A 17,233-nucleotide genomic window follows, 5' to 3' on the forward strand; every position below is an offset into this window, starting at 1 on the left:
GAGAGAGAGAGAGAGAGAGAGAGAGAGAGAGAGAGAGATGTCCGGTCCTAGGGCAAGGCGAACGATGCAACCACCTTGGGTTCAGCGCTTTCAGCCAATGCAATTTTTTTTTGCTTGGGGCCCCGCGCTCATCACTTGCTGACTTGGGCCACGCAGATCCTAGTGCCGAGCCTGGAGAGAGGGAGAAAGGGGGGGGGGGCATATTTGTACGCGTATTTAGCAACGAAGATAAGGCATGTGTCCTGCCATAAACGCTCAAATCCAGCCAAACGGTATGATCTCCAGAGCGATGTATTATTCTGAAGCGTGTTATGTCGTACCTAAGTATACTAGTATGTATTATGAAACATCCGTATCTAACACATTATTTCATTTCGTACATTTCCTACGAAAAAAGTTAGTCATATAGTTATCGTACATGAGACGCCTATCCAAATCTAGAGGTGTTATAATACAGGTCGAGCAAAACTACTTTTTCAGCATCGTAAAAGTATCAGTTTTCTGTATCTTTGTCTAACATAGCAGTGGATTACTTTCCATAATTAAACGCTTGCTTCTAAATTTATTTTTATACCTTTATTAATTACCGGTATAAAGATTCCTGCTATACATGTAGAATGTTGTCAGTTTGGATTTCAGATCTTGGCAGTTATATTATAAAGGGTGCAGTATATTTTGGGATTTCGCTAAAAACAAAAGGATAATAAAAAAAGCAAAGGTGCAAATCGACCAGCTGTATAAAACATTGAGAACGAGACCATGCAATGAATGCAGTATTATTATTAAAATACTAACTTCAAGAGTTAACATACTTTTTATATGTATTGACGGTACACTGATATTGTGAACGCATTCAATAGCTGGCATTTATTCCACTCATGGTCATTACGTAATTCTGAACGAAGATCCAACCCAGTTATCTATATTAGGTATTTTACGACAAAGCAAGCTTAGTATGTTATTTAGTACAGACGGTAAAGTGCTTTGCTCGGGGACACGCTATTGGTAGTGACTCTGGAAAGCTAACCAATGAGCCACTGCGGCTCCTAAATTCGGCCCACATATTTATATATTTACAAAATGCTACAGTTATCTGCAAAATGAAACATATATCACTTCTGACAGCATCAATTTCCTTTTAAAAATGTGCATGTAAAACGATAGTTTTACTTTATCGTTCACAAAACGTTTTTTAAGCATTGATAACTAAACACTGTCCTTACTAATAGTTCTTACAAAAATCTTGGTCTTAATTTTCCTGTAGAAATATAAGCATATATGTGCAAACAACAGCTTTTCTTTTAATGAATGCCCTTCCTTCTCGATGGACACAACAGTTTGATAAAAAAGGTATTGCAATTTTAATTTAATTTAATTTAACTTAATTTAATTCAATTTAATTTGCATTCATTTTACTTTAACCATTATTTTTGCTCAGAGATTTCTGACAGCTATTTACACCTCGGTGCTATGTAAATCACCTGTAACTTGAATCTTCAGTTTGATGTCTTTGAACCGAAACTTACTAAACGGGATTAATTTGAGTCTGCTTTAAAGCCCCTGAGGTTTTGACACTGCAATGACCATATTTCCTGACTAACTTGCACGTGAACAATAAAACCTAGACAATGAAATGTATCTTAAAGTGCAAAGAAAGCATTAGGCATTATTAAATTTTATTTTTACATGTACACTATAGCTTTCCTGCCTTTCGCATTGTCAATAAAATAAAACATATATTAAAAAAAACAACACAAATAATACTTTGTGTTTTTACAATAATAAGATTAATGTTTCTTTTATTTCTTTTTTTATTCTCTTGACATACTTTTAACATTAGTATAGAAAGTATCAGAATAGAACGTATCATTCTTAAATGTGAAATCTGAATATTGGACTGGAGAATTTATGACTAGATGTGTAAATGCGTCTTCGTTGTCCATGACGTACCAATGCCCACGGTCCACATGACTTTGTCAATAGCGTGCGTCCTTAGTTTATATTGATATGAATTATTTCTGAATGAATAGATGTGTGAATGTGACTTCATTTTTGATGAGCTACCAATGTCCACGGTCTCCTTGATATTGTCAATAGTGTGCGTCCTTTGTTTGAAGTGAATGATGAGATCGGATGTGTAAGAGCAGCAGAGGGGCTGTACAGACCGAAACTTTTTGCACAATAAACCCCTCCAGGAAACTATTCCTCGATAGAGGGCTTATTTCGACGAAATAAACCCTTCTATTCAGAATACAGGACAAAAAAAAATGTCCCCCGAAAACTCGAAGAGTTTCCAGGGACAAACTCGTTGAGTTTGCACTGACAACTTGGGTTACTTCAATAAATCTGAAACAGTTTCCGTGGCGGGGTCGTTATTGAAAAATCCATGGGTCGGGTCCATCCCCTCTGCTGCTCTGGGAAATGAGTTTCCAAGGAAAAACATTTTTATGTTGCAAATAGTGTATCAAGTCCAATACGGTATCTTGTTCTGGGATCGTGTAAATTTATTGTCACAAATCCGTGAGGTTTTCTTTGAGCATGACTGAAGAAATTTTTAAATTTATTTAAATCCATATCGCCACCACACCAGGTTTGATGAATATTTCTCAGTGTATGTGTATCAACTCCATTGAATATCGCAAGAAGATTACAATTATCCCTGATTACTTTAGGAATTTGTGTATAACGCTGAGTAACATAAATCACATCAGTGTTTTTGTGACGTCCCCGGGAAAATATTCTTGCGGGATTTTTTTGCTTGTCCAACATAACATCATCATACACTACTAGGTTGTTAATTGATTCATCAAGATCCTCGACGCTGGGGGCTTCTTCGATATCAGTGATAAATTCAACAACATCCTCACCGTCTTTACTCAGCGCGCTTGCACTCTCATTAAAATCTTTTATAACGTTATAGCATCGTTGATCATCTACAGATGGAGCTATCAAATACAGTTTATCCCATTTCATCCACTTCATTATCAAGTTCAGCAACAGCTGTGTTTTACCTGAACCGGATGGCCCAATTATAATCGCGCGGATAGAGTTTGGTAGCACTGAATTATGCTTAACTGGCTCTTTCTTTTTTGTCGCAGAAAAATCTGTAATTTCCATTTGTATATAAAGAATAATAATTATGGATCTATATTGTGTGAAGTGTAAGGCACGAACCCCTACGAATGATCTAACAACCATTACAACAAAAAATAACAGACAAGCACTTTCTGGTAAGTGTACGCGATGTGGCACAAAAAAATTTAGATTTCAAAAAAAAAGCGAGAATTTAGCGGAGGTGACATTGCAGCCAAACTTGGAAAGCTCCCCGGAACTCCCTGGGCAAAGTATCCCGGAGAAAAACATCTCCCAGGATACAATTACTGCGGTCCAGGGACCCGACTAGATATCAGACTTGATGAACAATCTAAACCAAAACCGGGAGAGTATCCGATAAACGCTATCGACGCAGCGTGTCACATACATGATGTTGCTTATCGAAGTAAAGATCTACAAGACAGGCATATCGCGGATGTGAAATTAATTCATGCACTAAGCGCCATAAAAAATAAATCATTTAAGGAGTCACTCGCTAATTGGTTAGTAAGATCAGCGATGAAATCTAAATTAGTATTAGGCGCTGGATAATTAAATAAAAATGCAAGCGATTTATTATTCCCCAATCGGATACTGGAGAGGTAACTCAGCAATTAATAAACTCGCCAACGCGGCATCAGTAACACGCGAGGTTGCCAAAAATTGGCTATCAAAACAAGCAATATGGCAAATCTACTTACCACCACCTCGACAAATCAACTTTGCACATTTTGATGTTAGTGTGCCCAATGAAGTTCATCAGGCTGACATACTATTCCTGCCTCATGATACTGTCCGTAGAAAAATATACAAATACGCGCTAACAGTAGTTGATGTTGCCAGTAGATACAAAGAAGCAGAACCGTTAGCGACTAAAACAGCGTCCGAAGTCGCCTCTGCGTTTAAACGAATTTATCAACGAGGACCTCTAAACTGGCCACGATTATTACAAGTTGATCCTGGCAAGGAATTTCAGGGCGCGGTGTCATCACTGACAAAGCAGCATAACGTTACCATACGACGAGGACATACTGAAATTCATCGGGATCAGGCAATTGTTGAGCGATTTAATAGAACACTCGCTGAGAGATTATTCGGATACCAGTACGCGAGGGAATTCATTTACGATACGAGATCTCGTGAATGGGTTGCAAGACTGCCAAACGTGATAGCCGCACTGAATAATGAAATTACCAGAACAACAAACATGAGACCTGTAAATGCAATCACAAAAAAATATATACCCCGCGTCAGTGAACGCGGACAACAGCAACAAAATGTTTCAACGCAGCCAGGGACGCTAGCGTCCCCACTGCTGGGTAATGTCACCGTTAGGTATTTATACGAACCAGGCGAACTAGAAGGAGGAAAAAAAAGAGCAACCGATCCCACATGGAGTGTTACTACACATAAGATATCCAGCATAACCAGATCAACTGGGAGAAACGCAATCTACAGATTAGATTCGACTGCTCCTCAACGCGGATTTAAACGCGAGCAACTTCAGGTGATTCCCGAGGATACACAATTACCACCCCGATCACTAAAGTGATCCGCACTGAAGTGATTCAATCATTTAAATAACTGCAGCAACACCTCTGCGTCGGTTACACTCAAGACAGGTCAACATCACATTTTCACGTGTATGACCGCGACTGCTATCTATTCTATCTACGGTGAATTGCCTTGGGTCGTTTTTCGAATACTGCCACAGCAATAAACAATTACAACTCGCACAGTGATTATTCTGCTGTTGTTGTAATTGTATTACAAATTCAACATCCAAACTTTGTTTGGGATCAAACTCTCTACCATTTTTTTTGTCGCTCTGTTTGTAACCGGCTAATTTCTTTCTTATTGTGTCATCAGCGATTGAGCTGTCGTTGACAACATCATCTAATACAATTCTTCGTAACTGACCTATCCTTCTTACTCTTGACACGGCTAAATAAACTAAATTTGACCACTCGATGCGATCATCAACAATCCAAACTGTTGTATCTGAAATAGTTAGTCCCTGCGAACTGTGGATGGTCATAGCGTATCCTAGCGTCCACGGGGATTTGCTCATTTTCAGTGCCTGTTCAACAGCATCAACATCAACTGTGACAATATCATTTAATACTAAATTCTGTTTCTCCGGACCCGACGCAGTCAGGCGCCCTGGAATATCAACATCAATATTCTGCAATCGCGTATCAGCTGGTCTATAACACAACGGCACTGGCAACATGGGAAATTTCTTCTGATGTAACTGAAATAACCGCTGCTGAAGTGTGTCCCTGACTATCTTTCTACTTGCCACAATTAAATCACCTGGTTTCCACGTTTCCCAAAAGTCGCTCAGCGAAGTCTCTGGAATTATTTCACGCATTATCTCACACTGGACTTTATTGGTTTGTAGCCTGATCAGTGCCTTAAACTCTTTCAGCGTTTCATCGAGTGCTCTAACATCGTTAGTTATTTCCTCATAATAATCTACAAAAGTTTTCAGCCACTCGTGTGGAGATTCACCTGTAAATGGGGGTGGTTGACCATGATCGCCGCACATCACCACTGCGGTATTTTTCTTTAGCAGCCAATCCAGAAACTGTTTTAATGTATCCAACGGCACAGTGTCTATCTCATCCCAGATGATTTTCTCGGGAATATATTTCGTTCCCATTCGTTCAGGTGTCCACGTGCCGCCGCTGTATTTGAAAAAACTGTGATACGTGCACGCGTTAACATCCCGTTGTCTCATCTCCCTGGCAAGTCTGTGTGTGGGTGTTAGCACAATCATGTCAGAGTTTCTAAATAATTCAATCGCTCGAGTTGTTTTACCAGAACCACCAGGACCGTTCAGATAAACTGTTTTGTGTCTTGTAACAGGATCGTGCACCGGCGGCAACAACGAAGTTGCCCCCGACGAAACCATCGAAGATATTTCTGCGCTGCGATACTCATCCTCGATTTCAACATCAGCCGATTTACAATATCCGTGTAACATTTCATTCTTTATTCTCCACGAGCCCCACGATGGATCATCCGATATAACATTATCCAACAGCGCTGAGTGTTTTTTATCAATATAAAATGAATCCGTTGCAACTCTCACTGCGGCAACAGGGAATCTATTGATCATCGACAACAAATTTATGGATACATAAGCCAGCATCGAAGATCTCAAATGTATGTACTGAGATGATTCTCCGTCAATATAACTAAAAACAGTCCCTAGTTTTTCCCCGTTTGACAGAAACACATCTTTGCGGTTACAGAACATGTTGTTCGTGGCTGCATCAGCGACAATAAGATCCAATTCAGTCTTGTCCATGATTAATCGACTGTGATGTTGTTTATGATCATACGCTCCACCTTGAGTGAATTTCCCTATTATTCTTCGTCCTAGATCTTTTGCTGTGCTTTCATCATTTCTGAGTTTGCTTTTAAGTACTTCAGGAGCTTTCTTGATGATAGCGTCGATAGAAGTTTCTGGATATTCTCGTGACCAATCTTCGATGACTTCTTCTAACGTAACCGGCGTTGGAGTTGGCAACCAAACTTCGGTTTGACGACAATAACATATAATCGCTTCGCTGACCGTCAGCGACAACAGTATTCGACTGTCAAGCATGTATCGCAATAACACTATCGGTGCCCATCGCTTCTCAACGAAATGTCTGCCAAACCAAACATAACACACAGGATGTAAATCCTTAGCGAATTTAAACGACGACACACAAGCAAATCCGGTCAAGTCAAAATCGGGTAAAACACCGTTGACAGCTACTCTTGTCATGGTATTGCCAGCGTGGCCAAACCGTTTAAAATATTCGCTGCATTCTCCACGCCCAAGGAAACTTCCTGGATAACACGCCGTCATGTCCACGGATATCATACCGCGGTGATCATACTGAGTATTCCACAAACCGCCGTGTCCGTATTCGACACAGCTCTGCTGGATATCAGCAAGAAAACTTTTCGGAGTTGGTCTCCATGAATTTCGTTCCCGGGCTACATGCGCGACAACACCCGGGACAGTAAAACAGTGTGTCAGTAACGTATCAGTGTTGCCAGCATGATATTTTTCTGCGAGTTTTTTCATTTCCTGCTGTAACGCCATTGTTCTGTATATTTCCCCGTTGGGTCTCACAAACTGATCATATTCTCCATCTTCGCTACTTCTGAATAACCACACAGACACTGGATCGGTTTTACTTATCTGATAAATAAAATCAAACATGCTCCCAGAATTGCTTTGCAATTCCGGATAATACTTCACAACACGGTCTTGCGGAAATATCCTAACCGAGTCAGTCCAGGCGTGACTGTTATGATCGATAATAGTTATTGGTGTTCCACGGGAATTGTATTTACACTCATACAATACCTCACCGGTTAACGATGAAACCGTTATAGGAAATTTTAGTAATCGCTCTAGCTCAGCAACATCATTTATTGACGCTCCTTTATCCGCTACTCGTGTCGCCCACGCTGTTATTTTAGTTTGTCTTAGCGGTGTTAGGCCGTTTCCTCGCATTGCATTTTTAAAATGTTCCATTACTCGCTCAGCTACACAATTCAACACCGACACCTTCATCGGTTTGAGTTTATCAACGCGTGGTTTCTTCATCGGATAAATTCCATAAACAACTGCGGTCACAGGATACGCTCTGGCATAATATGGTATATCAATCCCAACAAGTACTCCCGGTTTTGAGTCTTTACTTAACAGAACGGTTTTTCCACGAACGCCTCTGGCATCAAGAACAGGGTCTAGTTTGTCTCTGATAATCCACGTTCCCTCGCCGACTCCAACAATAAATTTTATCTGTACGAAATATCTTCTATCGTCGAGATACCCAATTATGTTACGCGCGATTGTATCGTTCATGGTAGCATCAATGATACGGTCACGAGAAATGCTTTGCATTTCCCGAGAAACGCTCGCGTTTCCGAGGATAATTTTATACGAAGACCACGTGTGTGCGGCACCATCACGACGAAACTCTTCTTTGGCATTCTTGATAACACCAATTACCTCTGCTAACTCTCTTCGTCGTGGATCAGCGGTTAACCGGTCAAGATCGAATCTAGAACCTGATATGGGTTTTATTCTGGATAGTCTTTCAAAACCCATTATTATAATTAAGACAAATATTTAAATAGACAAATATATTATATGATGAACCAATGCAAGTGGATCAAACTAAATTCATCAGCGCCGTGTAGCAAACCCTGCAGAGGCGAATACTGTGGACAACATGCTCAACAGGTCCGCGGTGGGAGTCTAGGACCGATACCGTGTATCAGATGCGGCATTGGAGTACGAGGAAAAACGCAATTATGTTCAGCGTGTGGTGGAAAACGCTATCGAGAACTAAAACGGTATTATGATAAAAAAAATCCAGACTGTGATAACGCTCTCAAATGCGAGCGTGATTACATAAATAAGTTTTCAGACAAATTATGAATTAGACAATGATTTGCTTATAGTATAATGAATCAAGAATTCGTCCGACATCCAACTATTCCAAATTATGAGGCAAACCGAGATGGCATAGTGAGAAACTACAGGCTGAGGAAACAAGTTGGTACAGTTGATAATGCTGGTTATTTAAGATTTACTGTTAGGAAAGGGAGGTATTTATGTCATCGTTTCGTCTATGAGGTTTTTAACGGAGAGATCCCTAAAGGCCTTGTCATTGATCATATTAACGGGAACAGACTTGATAACAGTATTGAAAACCTTCAAGCGATCACTCAGAGCAAGAATACCATACGAGGAAGAGTTAAATGTAAAACAGCTATAAGAAGAGCAGTGAAATCTGTGAATGTTGAGACTCGTGAAGAAATAATATTTCAATCAATGAGCGCAGCCGGTAGGTATTTCGGTATTTGTCCACCTTCTGTACAGCATGTCGCAGATGGGATCTACAAAACAGCATTTTCAAAGAAGCTCAAACAGAAGATTTCATTCTGTTATATAACTCTTATCGTTGACACAAACGACGATAACTCCTCCGAGAGTGTGTAACGCTTTGCAGAGTTGTCGTTGCTGGTCAGAGGATTTGCTCCCCCTAAGAAAGCCACCTTGATAAAATATTTTATCGAGTTCATAACATGTAATCATTTATTTACCGTAGAATATATATTTTTTTACAAACAATATCCTCGTTTTACTGAATATATCCGACTGTTTTGCTCTTCTGTGCTTGTTATATGACCGCGCTTAAGAAAACATACAATTAAAATATTTTAAACAAGTCCCGCCCACTGCTAGAGCGAATTTCCAACTCGCAAGTAACAGTTGGGTTATATACGAAATCGCTCCCTAAGACCTTTGGGTCGATCGAAAGTCAGCACGCGCAAGCAAAACCATAAATTTAATCCGCCAATGGCGGGTGTCTTTTGTGCACCATCCAATGGTCGATTCAATGGATGGTTTTGCTCTGCTGCTGACCGTAGAAAATGACCCACCTGTGTATGTTTGTGTCGTCATAGGATAAGGTCTTAGGATAAGTTAGGATAAGATTACATGTTCATTGTGCCTTTACTTGCTGTCATACTCGAATCAGAGGTTAAAGGTTGTCTGTTCTGTACCGTCTCTTAGGATAAGATTACATGTTCATTGTACCTTTGCTTGCTGTGATACTCGAATCAGAGGTTAAAGGTTGTCTGTTCTGTACCGTCTCTTAGGATAAGATTACATGTTCATTGTACCTTTGCTTGCTGTGATACTCGAATCAGAGGTAAAGGTTGTCTGTTCTGTACCGTCTCTTAGGATAAGATTACATGTTCATTGTACCTTTGCTTGCTGTGATACTCGAATCAGAGGTAAAGGTTGTTTGTGTTGTCAAATAAATGTTTGCCGGGCCTGCTAGAGAACTCGATCCTAGAAGCCAGGGCTGTCTCGTCTTGTAAATAAATGTGCCTCTGAGTCACTTGGCAGTCAGAGGGGTCCGTCCTTAGGATAAGTTACGTGTTATATGTTTGTCCTTGTCAATTCACTAAACACGTCCTCTTGAGCCTATAGAACGTTATTTGACGATCTAGAGGCTCTTGCAGGGGATAAAGTGTTTCGTGTTACATGTTGTATTGTCATGTCGGAAGCAGTCCTCGTGGGGTTCTAGAACGTTATTTGACGATCTAGGCCCTTGCAGGGGATAAATGTTTCCGACTGTCTCGTTTTGTTTTGGAAAGCTAGCGTTTCTCATGCAAAGTGTTTCTATTAAAAATATAAAAATATATAATAATATGAATCACGAAAATATAAATACCATACTTGTTGAAATTAAAGAATTACAACAGCGAGGTTTTAATATTTTACTAGACACTGAAACAATTATGTCAGATTTTGAATCCTTGAATGAGCTATCACGCTTGGGAAAGAACAATCTCCCTGCTCGTTATAGGTTCATTAAGGGTTTGCAAGATCGTGTTTACAGATCACTTGCCGCGATAACTGAAAATCAGGTATCTGAATTTATTCCACTGTGCCGTGCAGTTGAGAAGATTCGTCTTGGATTGTCACAAGAGTATGAGACTCGAAAATTAATTAGCACCAGGGTGAGACGGTTAAAAGGTTATATAAAGAATCTAGACACGGAAATGCCTTGCATTTCTGACAAAAATACTAGTGTTTCTGACTACGAGGCCGACAAGGAAGTATAAACCGCATAGCGTGTGACTCACAGCACAAAGTGAAAGTAGAACCTGAGAACGCTAGCGCCCCCCCCCCCCCCGCTTGGAGTGTAAAGCACATTTCCACGGGTAAAAAAAAAAGTGTATTATTTTTTTTGCCCTTGGAAACTCAAAGAGTTTCTCAAGTGAAGGGCGCTTTCAGATTTTCAGGATTTGCTTAAGCGTTTCAACATCAATACAGGAATGAGAATAGTTCATAATCTGTTCTCGTTGACACCAAACTATGATCATATGATTTTGCTGTAGCTCTGTTAATTGTGACGGAGTTAACAAGAAGTCTTCGTCACCATACACGTCAATAACTATTTTAACGGGGAAATACTGTTCTGGGAATGTCTGTATTTGAAATGCGGTTTTTATTGCCTCGTAAAGAATTTGCTTATCATGAATATGAACTCGTGCATGAATGTACTCGGGTTGATACATTATACACAACCGTTTTTTTTTAAATGCGTGCTAGCACTTTCAACGATAACTTATGCTGGTTTTGATAGGGTATTTGCACGATAAAATGACGAAAATGGATCAGTGCAGAAAAAAAAAACTATTATAAATATTATGGATCCCTTGACTTAGGACTTCACCAGTAAGTTTATACTAACAGTCTCGTCACGCAGGTCCAACAAATTCCCCCTCTGGTCGGTGAGATTGAAATTTATCGTTGACAACCACGGGTTATGACACCGTAGATAGACCGGATTGATTGGTTCTTGCACAATCAGAAAACCAGGGGGGTCTCTTGGTGTGAACGTATACAGGATAAACCCCTGTTGTGCCGTCGTAGTATCTGATGCGCTGTAACTGCCATCGATGACGTCACATACAAGATTGACCGCAATAACATCTGTGATATTTACGATCCCGGGTGAGATGTGTCTGCCATCGGATGCTGTACTGTTGTCGTGCTTGAGAATAACAGGTTGTGGTTTTATTCGTTCGTACGCGGCAAGAATATCTTCGAAAGATTGATCGATGAGATCAGAGACTGATTTTCTCAGCTCGGGCACGTTATATCCAGGAAATTTAAAATCTGAAATATCATTCACTTGAATACCATATTTAATTGCAAAATCTGCTCTGGCTATCTGTCTGTAATTATCATCGATATAGTCTTTAAGATCCAGTAAAGCCTGAATTATTCTTAGATTTATAGTTTCCATGGCCGATGCGAGTTTGTTTAGTTTTTCTATGGTTGTGATAATATTATCACGCGGACTTGTTAAATCAGAAATATAATCTTGGAAATATACTCGCAGGAGTTGTAGCTGTTGTTTATGTACTAGATTGATCGGAATAAATAATTCAGATTCTATATCATCTAGACGGTAAACACGGAGCTCCTGCCCCCCCCCCCTTAACACGTGGAGCTTCTATACTCCAAGTATCGGGCATTAAAGTACTTTTTCTTGCTAGTAATTGATCTGCAAGGAGTAAATAATAATTGTACTCGAGGTCGTGTAGTGCTTCTTTATAGGTCATAAAATCCGATTTTTCAGGTTTTGGTGGACGAGGTTTAACCTCGGGGGCCTTTGGCCATCCTAATAATGTTCGGATTGAGCTGTTATAAATATCCACGGCGTATCCTGGCGTTGAGATTTCAATGACCGCAGACAGCGTTGGTTCATGAGCTGTTATAGATATTTTGGCTTCCTTGCCGGTGATTCGTTTTATTTGGCGTTGTATCTCATTATTGATTTCTTCGATCTGATAACTCCCAGTGGGAAGTGTAATTGTATTCCAGTCAAGTTCACCCTGTTCGCCGGAGTCGGCTTTGCTTTTCCCGAACACGAATGAATTATTTGGCTGCAGACCACCAAATGATGCCGACCTAACATTGGGCCAGCTGTGATACACACTGAGCTTTGCTAACGCGATTTCACTCACTGGAATTGGAGTTCGAAAATTAATACCGAATTCTGGTGTCGTCGAGGACACTGAGATCATTGTGGTCCTTACCGGTGTTGTGTTTGTGACTATTTGTTGAAGCAGTTCTATTGACATTATTTATTTGTTTAGTTTTCAAATAGTCATTGTACGCATCTGACATTAGTTTGAATTCAGAATCTGATATCGTAGCGTCGCTACTTTGCACGTCTAACGATGATGATATCAGCGATGATAATTTCTGATATGCGGTCGTGGCTGTATTTAATTTTGTCGTGTAATCGTGTAATTTTGTGTTAGCACATGATGATATTTTTTTTGCTATGATGCCGAAAACTCCAGCTGTTGTCGTGGCCGCGGAAACACAGATCGTGGCGGCGACTGCTGCAGTTACCGGAGTGACCGCTGATAGTATTGCTCCGGCAGATGCAACAACGGCAGATACTGAATAAACCATAATATCCAGCACTGTTATGCGGCGCTTGTATTTTTTTACTTTTTGACTAGTTACTTCGATGACAGTTTTTAACTCAGATTGCCACTCACGGACTTGATTGTATCGATATTGTTGAGCATCTGGCGTCGTTGACATTATTCAATTACGCGGTAACCAATTGAGGCGTTGCAGCGACGAATTCCAAACAAAACCAGTAAGATGTTGCTGTTAAACTATCGTCCTCGGCTTCAAGCATAAATGTTTCCTCGGTTCCGCTGTTTAGTATTACAGTGCAAACCCCGGAATACTTATCGGTGGAATGTCTCCAAGGATATGTTGTGAAGATTTCAAATTTAGCGGCTGAAAACACAGACAACCTGTAAACACCGGTGGCTGTTGCTGTATATTTGATAGTGTTATTTTGTCGTGACCATGTTGCGAATCCCGATGATACCGTGAATACGATGTTGGTGATATGCCCCGGAGTAACTCCAGTGGGAACTTTAATCAAACTGGTTTTGTTAACGATATCAGGAATACCCGATACGATATCCTGCTGTGTTTGTTTGATCGTGTTAATGTCGGTCTTTACATCAGCGAGTTTTACATCGACGACTGGAGGAGTCCCAAAGAACTTATCCACGACCTCATCAGTTTTTACGAAGTTTCTTCGAAATCTTGTAAACGCGCCCACGTGAACATCATGCTCTGCACGCAGCGTATTTAGTTTACCGTTGACGATGTCCACGTATTGTTTGTTTGACGCATCCTGGTCGGATTCGGGATTCGCTAACGCGGTTATTTTGTTGCCGCTCATGCTGAGTTCGCCTGTCATCGTGTCACCGGCTTTTTTCACACATTTATCAACACCTTTATCAATACTGTCTTTGATGCTTGCGATTGATATATTCGAGTCCTTGATCCGGCCGCCATCACTAAATGCAACGAAGTTATCCTTGGTAGCTCCAAGAACTCTGCGAATTATATCATTCCACTTAATGTTGCTCGTTCTTAGTTTTCCTTGCCTGTCTTGGAAAATAGCAACTTCATCTGGGTCAACTCCAGCTATATTCAAAAGATTATCGACTTCATCTTTGGTCGCATATTTTGAGAGATCAGCATCTGTGCTTGGTTTACCTCCTCGTGTGAAAGGTCTTCCGTAAATATCCACCATTATTCTTATTGCTGTTTTTCAAATGCTAGCATTTCTCGATGCGGTATATTCATACACTACTTTATGAGGAGGAGTTGCTGGATTTCTTGAGATTGCATCAAGAACATTTAAAACCTCCCTCCCACAAATGGGCGGATCAATTAATGTTTGTGTTGGTAACGTCGACTGCCACACTGGAACATTAGAAAATCTGCTGACATACTTGAGAAACTCGACTGGCGGTGCTAAACCGTACGAATCAAAATAGATAATTCCACGTGGATCGATCGCGTAAGCAACCCAGTGAGTTCCCGGACCATCTTTGTTGTCGAGATTGATAATGCCAGTTTCTGGATTATTCGGTCGTTGCGGTAATTGATCTCGCATAAATACGCCTCTGAAATGTTTTACACGCAATTTTTTAACAGCATCGAGTAAATCAAAATTGCTCAACGGCGTTAGAATTTTTTTGGATACCATGATGGTGGAGTTCCTGGTAGTCTTAGACCGCGTCCCTTTTTTTTCTTGTATCCTTTTCCCGTTGCCTTTTTTAGTGCCATTCCAGCTGCAGTTCCAACTGCACCGAGTGCTGCGGCTTTTGCTACGGCTGGTGCTGCCGCGGCAATCAACGCCGGTATTGCTGCGAGAAGAGGAAATATTCCACCGGTTTTAGTCATGTCCTTGATAGCTGCAGCAGAGAAATCAAGTCGGACACCGGTTTTTGCTGTTAGTGCCTTATTAAAATGTTTAAGCTGAGTATTAGTCAACGACAATTTGTTTGGACCACCAGTAATCTGATCTCGTTTTAGTGTTATTGATGTCCCGCACGTGCTTGCGTTCTTTGATTGCAATTTCTTCGTTTGACCGGAAGTCAAGGTGACATTAACATGACTGTATGACATTATATCCTAAGTTTGATTTTAATTGCGTTACATATTCTCGATTGGAGCGTCGATGACCCTCATTCGTCCGCCAACACCTTCAAGCAGCATTGCTTTATCGGAGAGTATGACAGCAATCGCTCTGTAACCACCAGCAGGAACACCTACACGAGCTCGGAAATGTAGGTCGACAACAGATTGTTTAACCAGATCAAGATGTTCCAGCGAAAAGTAATAAATCGGATATAAACTCATAAAGTCTCGCTGTGATATTTGCAGGCCAGTGTCTACATTAAGGTCGCGCCCCATAAATGACATCAGACGATGATACGCGCGTGCGACACGATGATGTTCGAAATCTATTAATATATCCTCAGATGGCTCCTGATGCCCATTTATTCTCAACGAAACTTCAGAAACTCCAAGTGTATCAAATACCATTGGATTTCTTTCCTGGCTATCTGTTCTAGCACGGTATTGAAATGCAATGAAAATATGTCGTGGTGCTGATACTCCTTGTTGCGATGATATATGCCATGTAAACAACCCACCATTATCACCCTGAATAACGTCTGTGGTTGTTGTTTTCCAGGATAGCAGTGATTTACCGCCCGTGTCCATGAAAGACAACAGTCGTTGTTCTTCGGTGATTGACGGAGACAACACTGGCATCCACAACCACAGTTTAGTTAGTATTACCTGACCAGGGGCAACAGCAGCATCTCGCCAGATAGCGTCATTATCATCAGGTTTTCGCACAAGTACAACTGTGTGTTTGGCACCGAATATGACCTTGTGGACATCTCTGCAGAATCCAAAGATGTGAGACAATGGAATCACACCTGAGAACTCTTCATCTCCACTTAACATCGATCTACGTGTTGCAAAACCCAAATTAAAATTTTCGTTCATCGATGCAACTGCGTCACCGGCATTATTCATTGTTACATTCCTGTTCTCGGGGCTGTCGGTTATATCCTTTGCAAACATCATTGATGGTCCGGCTGATCTGGTGTAATCATCCGAGTATCTCGCCAACCCGAGAATTGTTGTGGCAACGTCGACGTTATCATGAATTGTTTCAATTTCTTTTCCATCTATCATGTAAATAGCGGATTTAAATAACGCCATGATGCCGTTGTTAACAAATCCAACTCGGTCGCCGATTCCGTAGTTAGTGTTATCATTCTTTAAAAGCCTACCTTCAACTTCGATGAAGGCCTCAGCGGGCAAGAAGTATCTACTTGTATCCTGGACCTGTAGTTCAATTCTTCCGCGTTGGTTAGGATCACGTGCTTCATAAGAATAATATTGAAAATCACGTACAGAATCATCTTTAAGTACTGGTTTGGACATATCAAACGCGTCATTGGATTTTCGTGCAAACATTATTATTATTTGTGATGATCTAATTAAAATGTTATCGTCACCGGAAACCACTACCAGCTATCAAATTAGCAGTTACACTATCTTGCAACGCTTTGGAGGTAATTCCTGCTGTTGCGATCTCAGCTAATTTCTGATTTACGGCCTTATTTACTACGCTACTAACATTTGCCGGCATAGCTTCAGTGGATGGTAGTTTTACTGGCACCAACCTCTCGACTGGGTTTTTTTTTCGTATCAGCTGTGCTAGTCGATCCTTGATTGATTGAAATGCTTTCCCGGCAAGACTACCAACAGTGCCAATGGCTTTATCCTTGACAACATCAGCGGCTTTCATCGCGAATTGTTTTGCTAACGGTCCAGCTTTCGGAGCGATTCTTGTGACTAAATCCCTAACAACATCACCGACTCCATCTCCGTAAACAACCTCGTATACTGGTAATCGTGAGTTTACTACTCTGACACTTCTTGGTCTGCGAAAAGAATCGTGTAGTATCATTTTATTTAATTATTGTTTATCTAACTGAATTTGCTAGCAAATTTAATTATTAGTCGCTGTGGTAACCGTCTGCGAGTTCATCAATGAGCCCCCGGTAGATGCTGATATCCATGATGCCACGCTGAAATAGTCTCTGACAGATATCTGCGGCTTCATTTATAATTTCCGGAGAATTGTTTCCGGCACGTCTTCCTCCGATGAGAACTTCCAACCGT

This window comes from Sinohyriopsis cumingii, unplaced genomic scaffold (assembly GCF_028554795.1).
Source record: "Sinohyriopsis cumingii isolate HCF-2022 unplaced genomic scaffold, ASM2855479v2 utg000622l, whole genome shotgun sequence".
NCBI classification, from domain to species: domain Eukaryota; kingdom Metazoa; phylum Mollusca; class Bivalvia; order Unionida; family Unionidae; genus Sinohyriopsis; species Sinohyriopsis cumingii.